We start from the raw sequence: 6,276 nt of genomic DNA, 5'->3' as shown, positions 1-6,276 counted from the left end.
GGATTCCGTCAAAAACTCCCAAAGGTAAGACTCTGAACTGGCAATTAGTTACATTCCCATCTAGATTAAACTGAATACGATCTGTCTCATGGTGAGTGAAAAGAATCTTCCCACCACTGGCCAATTCAACTTGCATAGGTTTCCCTGATTTCTGTCCTTGTAAGATTCCTCCCTCTGGCTTTTGAGGTGTGCAGGTGTAAGAACCTCCCCTTCTAATCTTATAATTATTCCCCTCTCTGAAATAAAAGAAAGATCCTATTTTACCCTGTTTTGGCTTAGAGAGAGAAAATATCTAGAGGGAGGAAGGCGATCATATCCTGACTCTAGGAGAGTCCAGGAATGCTAGACAAATTTGGGGTATCCATCTAAAAACCCAGTTCAATTTATGAGTTTTCAATTTATGAAGTTCATTTCAAACATAATCTTAACAAGTGAAAACATTACTTCCCAGATTTACTTTAAAATTTTAGGCAATTTCTACTGTTGTTTTGTAAGTTTACAACAGCGCTCTGATACCAACTGTGGGACCCCTCTACCCCCTCCGTACACCAGATTCCCGATTGCTAGCAGAGAGCGAAAGTAGCTTCCTCTTGTGCGGGGCAAGGTTTCCCACTCGAGGCCTTGCCCTCGAATGTCCGGACACGAGACTAATCTGGTGATCATTCCGAAACCGAAACTGGGAAAATTTCCCTTACTTGGAAAGGGGTCGATTCTACCTTTTTTATTTTCTTAACGAATTTTCTAACAGGGTCAAGAGACTAAACTATCCTTCACCTGATTAGGGCCAGATAGAAGGAAAACTATCACTGACTTAGTTTGAAGAAATCAACGCTTTTTTCCTAACCGAAATGACGCACAGCCGTTGATCTCATCATTTGAGGAAATCAACGCTTTTTTCCTAACCGAAATCAGGCATAGCCATTGATCTACTCATTTGAGAAATTCTTCATGTTTTTATTTAACTACTCGAATTCTAAGCATATTCCTATTATTTCAATTTAATTATTAAAACTCCACTGATTCCAACCGTGGGTTAGCCACCACCACCCAACCCACTAGAATTGGTAGAACCAGACAATTACTCACCCACCCATAATTGAATGCCTTTATTAACTTTTGCTTTCGAATATAGGTATGCACACATCCTCTTTAAAACTTTAACATATAAAATAATCCATTGACAAACAGTTATTGGTTACAAATGTCATAACTCAAAAATTCCATCCAGTCTCTTGTTTCTCAAAAAATATCACTCTGGACTCTCCGTTGTTGAGACCAACTGGTCAACGAGATCCAGTAACATATTACAATAATCATTTCGTCCATCATACATGTCTTCCACAACATACGCATGGGTGTCATAGGCACCGCGATCCCGTGCATCTCTGTGTCTTGGCACTTCACTCAGGGACCGCTTCGTCGGCCCTTGCCCATCGTACCAAAAGTGCACCATTTTTCAACCATACTGAGGCTGGTCAAGACCTGGGCAGGCTTTTCCACGTGAGCCGTCCTTTGAACACTCCCGCCAGCTATTGCAACCAAACTTCCCTTAGAAAAACATATACCAAATGCTCCCTCCAGCATTCTAGCGTAAGACAGTCCTTTAAGAAAACAGGGTTTCTAAGCAAGTTTTCAGTTTGATTTTCTTTTGCATACAAGGAGTATTTTTTGAATCAGTATCCCCAAAACTTCTTGATCGAAATTCTGAATTTCATACCAGAATTCCTCGAATTCTATAACCTTGATCCACAGATCAATTCGAAGGGTCAACTACAATAGGAATTTGATTTGTCTACAAGGGAAAGGGACTTAATGGGACAAGTGTCGATGCATGTCTAGGTGAGATGGTTCTCTACTACTTTTAATGAGTCTTTTTGGATGAAAGACTGGGCTTGGTTTAATGGGGCCAAACTGATGAAAGGCACAACTAGGGTTTTGTATGCAGAATTAAGAAAAGAGGAGATGAATGTGGATTACTGTAACAAAATTTTGAAGGTGAGTTGGAGTCCTGGGCTGCTAGAAAAAGAGATGGAAAGAACTTTGGGGATGTCATATCCCTGTTAAATTCCAGGTGTTTCTGTGGAGAGTATGCATGTGGGCTCTACCTATTGGAGTGAAGCTAGTGCAAAAAAAATTCACCAATGGGTGTAGATCTGCTTTAGAAGATGGTAAACATGCTTTTTGGAGCTGCCCAATCCTCATAGGAGCATGGGGAAAATTATCTAAATGGGTTGGAGCTCGGGTTCAAGATTCAGACCTAGTGGGGGGACTGGATCCTAGGCAAATGGGCTCCTAATGGGGAGGTTGTAGATGTTCTATTCAGTATCATCAGATCATCAGAGCTTGTTGTTTGTGGGAAATCTAGATTTCTAGGAACTACATTGTGTTTCAAAATGTTTTTGTCGTTGGATTGGACGTGATAGGATTGATGCATAAGTGTTTATACATGTGCAAGTTTGTGGTATGTGTGAACAAGTTTGATATTGATGGGTTGAGTATGTTGTTACAAAGAGTGCAGTACTGATTATTGTATTTTCTTGGGGCCCCTCTTGCATAATAGGTATACCTAATGTTTAGTTGAATTGATGTAGGTTTGTTTGGATGTTAAGCCCAAGCAAGTGAAGTTTGGTCCCAAGACCAGAAGATGGTATCTAAAAGAAAAACAGGTTGATCATACATTTGTGGCCTTTATAGAGAATCCTCTGGGGACAAGAGCCACTGTGAAGATCTGGTCTCTAGAAAAGGGGATATGTTTGAAAAGCAAGCACCAACAAGGTGTACCACTGAAGCAATGATGGAAGCTTGTATTCAGCTGAATTACCATGTATCTTGGGGGCAATCCTCCTTTGTGATGGAGCCTTGATAGATGGAGCTTGTTATGTAGATTTCTGAATGATGGCAAAGAGTGAGTAAGGATTGAAGGGGGGGGGAGGATTTGTCAGATAGCTTAGAGGATCTTGTCGTAAAAGGATTTTGCAGTTATATATATACATAATTATTGGTCCCGAAAAAAGAGAGTTAAGAATAGATATAGCATAGGTAGACTGCAGTGTATGAGGAGTGTCCTATGAAATCTAATAAGCACATGTGATTGCATGCGATTGTACGAGGGTAGGTGGCCGATGCGCGACACGCGCATGCAAGCGTGCAAGGTAGGGAGAGCTAAGGCCCTGGCCGGGGTGTGGGAACAGAGCAATGATATTGGAGAAGGTGGCTGGTAGGACTAGGACCCGGATGAAGAAATGAAGAGAATTTGAGAAGATGAAGAATTCATGGAGGCGAAGAAAGTGCAGTCTGATTGGATCTCCTCGAGATTGAATAACCAAGATTAGCAAGGAAGGACAACTAGAGGGAAGGTATTTTGGTCATATTGCTAGAAATTATGGTATTTGTAGGAATGAGGAGATAGGTGGGGAGGAGAGGAAGGAGGAGGAATCTGTTGGGGGAAGTAAGACTGGGACCACTAAAAAATCGATTGAAAAGGAAGAGAAAGGTAAGGAAAAGTTGGTCATTTGAGGAGGGAGGGTCTGAAGAGTAGGGATGGACAAAAGTAAGGGATAGAGGAAAAGGGGGCTATAGCCTTAGAAAAATTAAAGGGGAGGTAAGAAAAAAATCATAACAAACTTGCTGGGAAGGGAGTAATGAGTAGTGGCTGGCAAACCCTTGTAAGGGTTTGGACCTTCTCTCTATTCTAATCCGTTTAGCCCCCTTCAGGTGTAGAGGAAAGTAAAACCTCCTCCATAGGCAGATTCAATTGGCAAGTGAAAACTACATGGAGGGCTATGCAATTGCAGATTGGGGGTTTGGGGGAAGGTCAAACTATGGAGGATGAGATAGAGGTGGATATGGTACCTTCCTACTACCCTTGAATGAGTAGGATCTATGATGTGAGGGGGTGTACTTGGAATGTGAAAGGACTAAGGGACAAGAGGAAGAATTCAGCTTTCTAGTGACTAGTGAAAGGATGGGATATCTCAATGATGGTTTTTCAAGAACATAATCTTTTTGGTTTGAAGTGCTTAAGAAAGGATAGGTTCTTGGATTGGATGGTTATGTATGGGGGAATTAAATCAAGTTTAAGTGGGATTATGGCTATTTTCAGGAAGGAATTTAAGCCTAGTATCATAGCCAATCATCCCAATGGTAGAATTCTAGTGGTAGAAATTCATGTGGAAGGGGAAAGTGTGTGGATAGTCAATGTGTATGGTACCCATAACCATAAGATAAGAGGGGAGATGTGGGAGTGTATTGCTAAGTTGGACATTCAACACCCTTGCATCATCATGGGAGACTTTGATATTGTAGAGAAACAAGTGGACAAGTGTGGGGGAAGCACTATTTTGATGGGTCAAAAGAAGAGGAAGTGGGAAAGACTTAGAGGAAAGATAGGTCTTGTTGATGGAAGGGAGTTGGGTGTTTAGGGATTTCAACCCGGTCATACTTATTTTAGCCTTAAGTATTTTGGGTCATCATCAAGGATTGATAAGGCTTTTTTCAATCATCAAGCCACGTGGTTACCTCATACCTTTTTCACTAGAGTAGACCCTTGTTCATCTTTATCTAATCATATGCCCCTAAAAGGGGGGTGGCATGTGACTGAATGGGGTGAAGATGACCTAAGACAATTTCCTACTAGGAAACTAAGGGGTGAATAATATTTTATTGAAGGATGAGCTATTTATCACTCTCTTTGAAGAGGCAATTGGAAGACTGAGAGGTAACATGGGTGTGGATGGATCTTGGATAGGGTTTGCTAACGAGATGCATGGAATTATCAGGAGAGTAGGAAAACTAAGGGCAAAGGAGAAGAGACAGGATCCCCACCCACCTCCCACCCTCATTGGTTTTTCACCCACCCCCTTGTTATCTTGTTTCTTGTCATTTTTATCCTTCTTTGTACACTTGTGAGGCAATGAGGCTATGAGCCAGAAGTATGGCCATAAGCTCCTACCACCACATGGCCCATCACCACCTCAAGGCTCACAAGTAGCGAGTCAACCCTCTGCTTAGCATGCTACAGTGAGCTATGTGAGGGAATTCAGTGAGCTAATGGAGAAATTGTAAGGGAAGATAAAGAAGGGAGGCCTTTCTAAAGCTAAGGTTAACCAATACATTTGTTAACTGAAGAGAGAAGATGACAGGTTGGCCAGGGAAGGAGAAAAGGGAGATAAGTGGAGAGATTTCAATAATAGGAGGAAACCAGGAAGTACTTATTTGGATTGGCTAAAGAGAAAGGGGACCAAGAAGTAATAGGGCAGAGTAGGGATGAGAGGGGTCAAGAGATTGGTGATATCAAACAAATTGCTCAAAAATGGATGGAGTTTAGAACTAGGAGGCACCTTGAGCCTAAAGGAATACATCTCCCAGAGAAGGTATTGGGAAGAGGAGAGTTTGCTTGACATGGTCAGTAAGAGGGTGGAGACTGCTAAATGGTTGGAGAGAGAGGTGGAGGTGGAAGAATGGTGGATTTCCCTACAAAAACTTGGAAAGCATAAATCTCTTGGGTGGGATGGTTTGATTGTGGAGTTCTTCACTGCCCTTTGGCCATGTCTGAAAGATTTGGTGTGGATCACATGTAAGGAGGCTTTTTCTATAGGGAGGTTGGATAAAGATCTGGAGGAGGGGATTGTGAAGCTAATCCCTAAACAAGTGGCTTGTCACACAGGTTCAACCACCACTGAAGACTTATCACCTTGCTCACTATGGTATATAAGATTCTGGCAAAGGTCATTGCTCTAAGGATTAGTCCTATTCTGCAAGAGGTGATCTCCAGGAGGTTTTATTGGTTTATTAAAGGAAGGTTAATCTATGACAATATATTTTCTACCTTGATGGGTAAGGAAGTGGCTCAGAGAATAGGATAGAAGGAGGCAAGTGTTCCCAAACACTAGCCACACTGGCTCATATTTATTATATATAATAATTGCTACTCATTTCTAATGTTTCTAAGGTCCTTATTAAGCTTCTCATTTTTAAGCTTCATAAATCAATTTATAATGAGCCCTTTAATATTATATTTATTGACTCTTAATTGTACATCTAGTTATATATAATAATGATTGCTAGTTAGTTCAAATCCTTAAGGCTCTCACTATGAGTTAATCCTTGGTAAAAATAAGTCTTGAATCCAAATCTTAAGATAACTTAATTCCATGGATTAGTCCACTTAATGAAAGCATGATGTTACATGGATATAGACCATGAATGTAGAAATCCGACACTGACTGAGTCCTTTAAGTGAATCTTTTGTGTAATTTTTGGCTTTCTTTTACATGT

The sequence above is a fragment of the Cibotium barometz genome, chromosome 40 (genome assembly GCF_041138505.1).
Source record: "Cibotium barometz isolate CiBa-2024 chromosome 40, ASM4113850v1, whole genome shotgun sequence".
NCBI lineage: Eukaryota > Viridiplantae > Streptophyta > Polypodiopsida > Cyatheales > Cibotiaceae > Cibotium > Cibotium barometz.
This window is presented reverse-complemented; position numbering follows the sequence as displayed.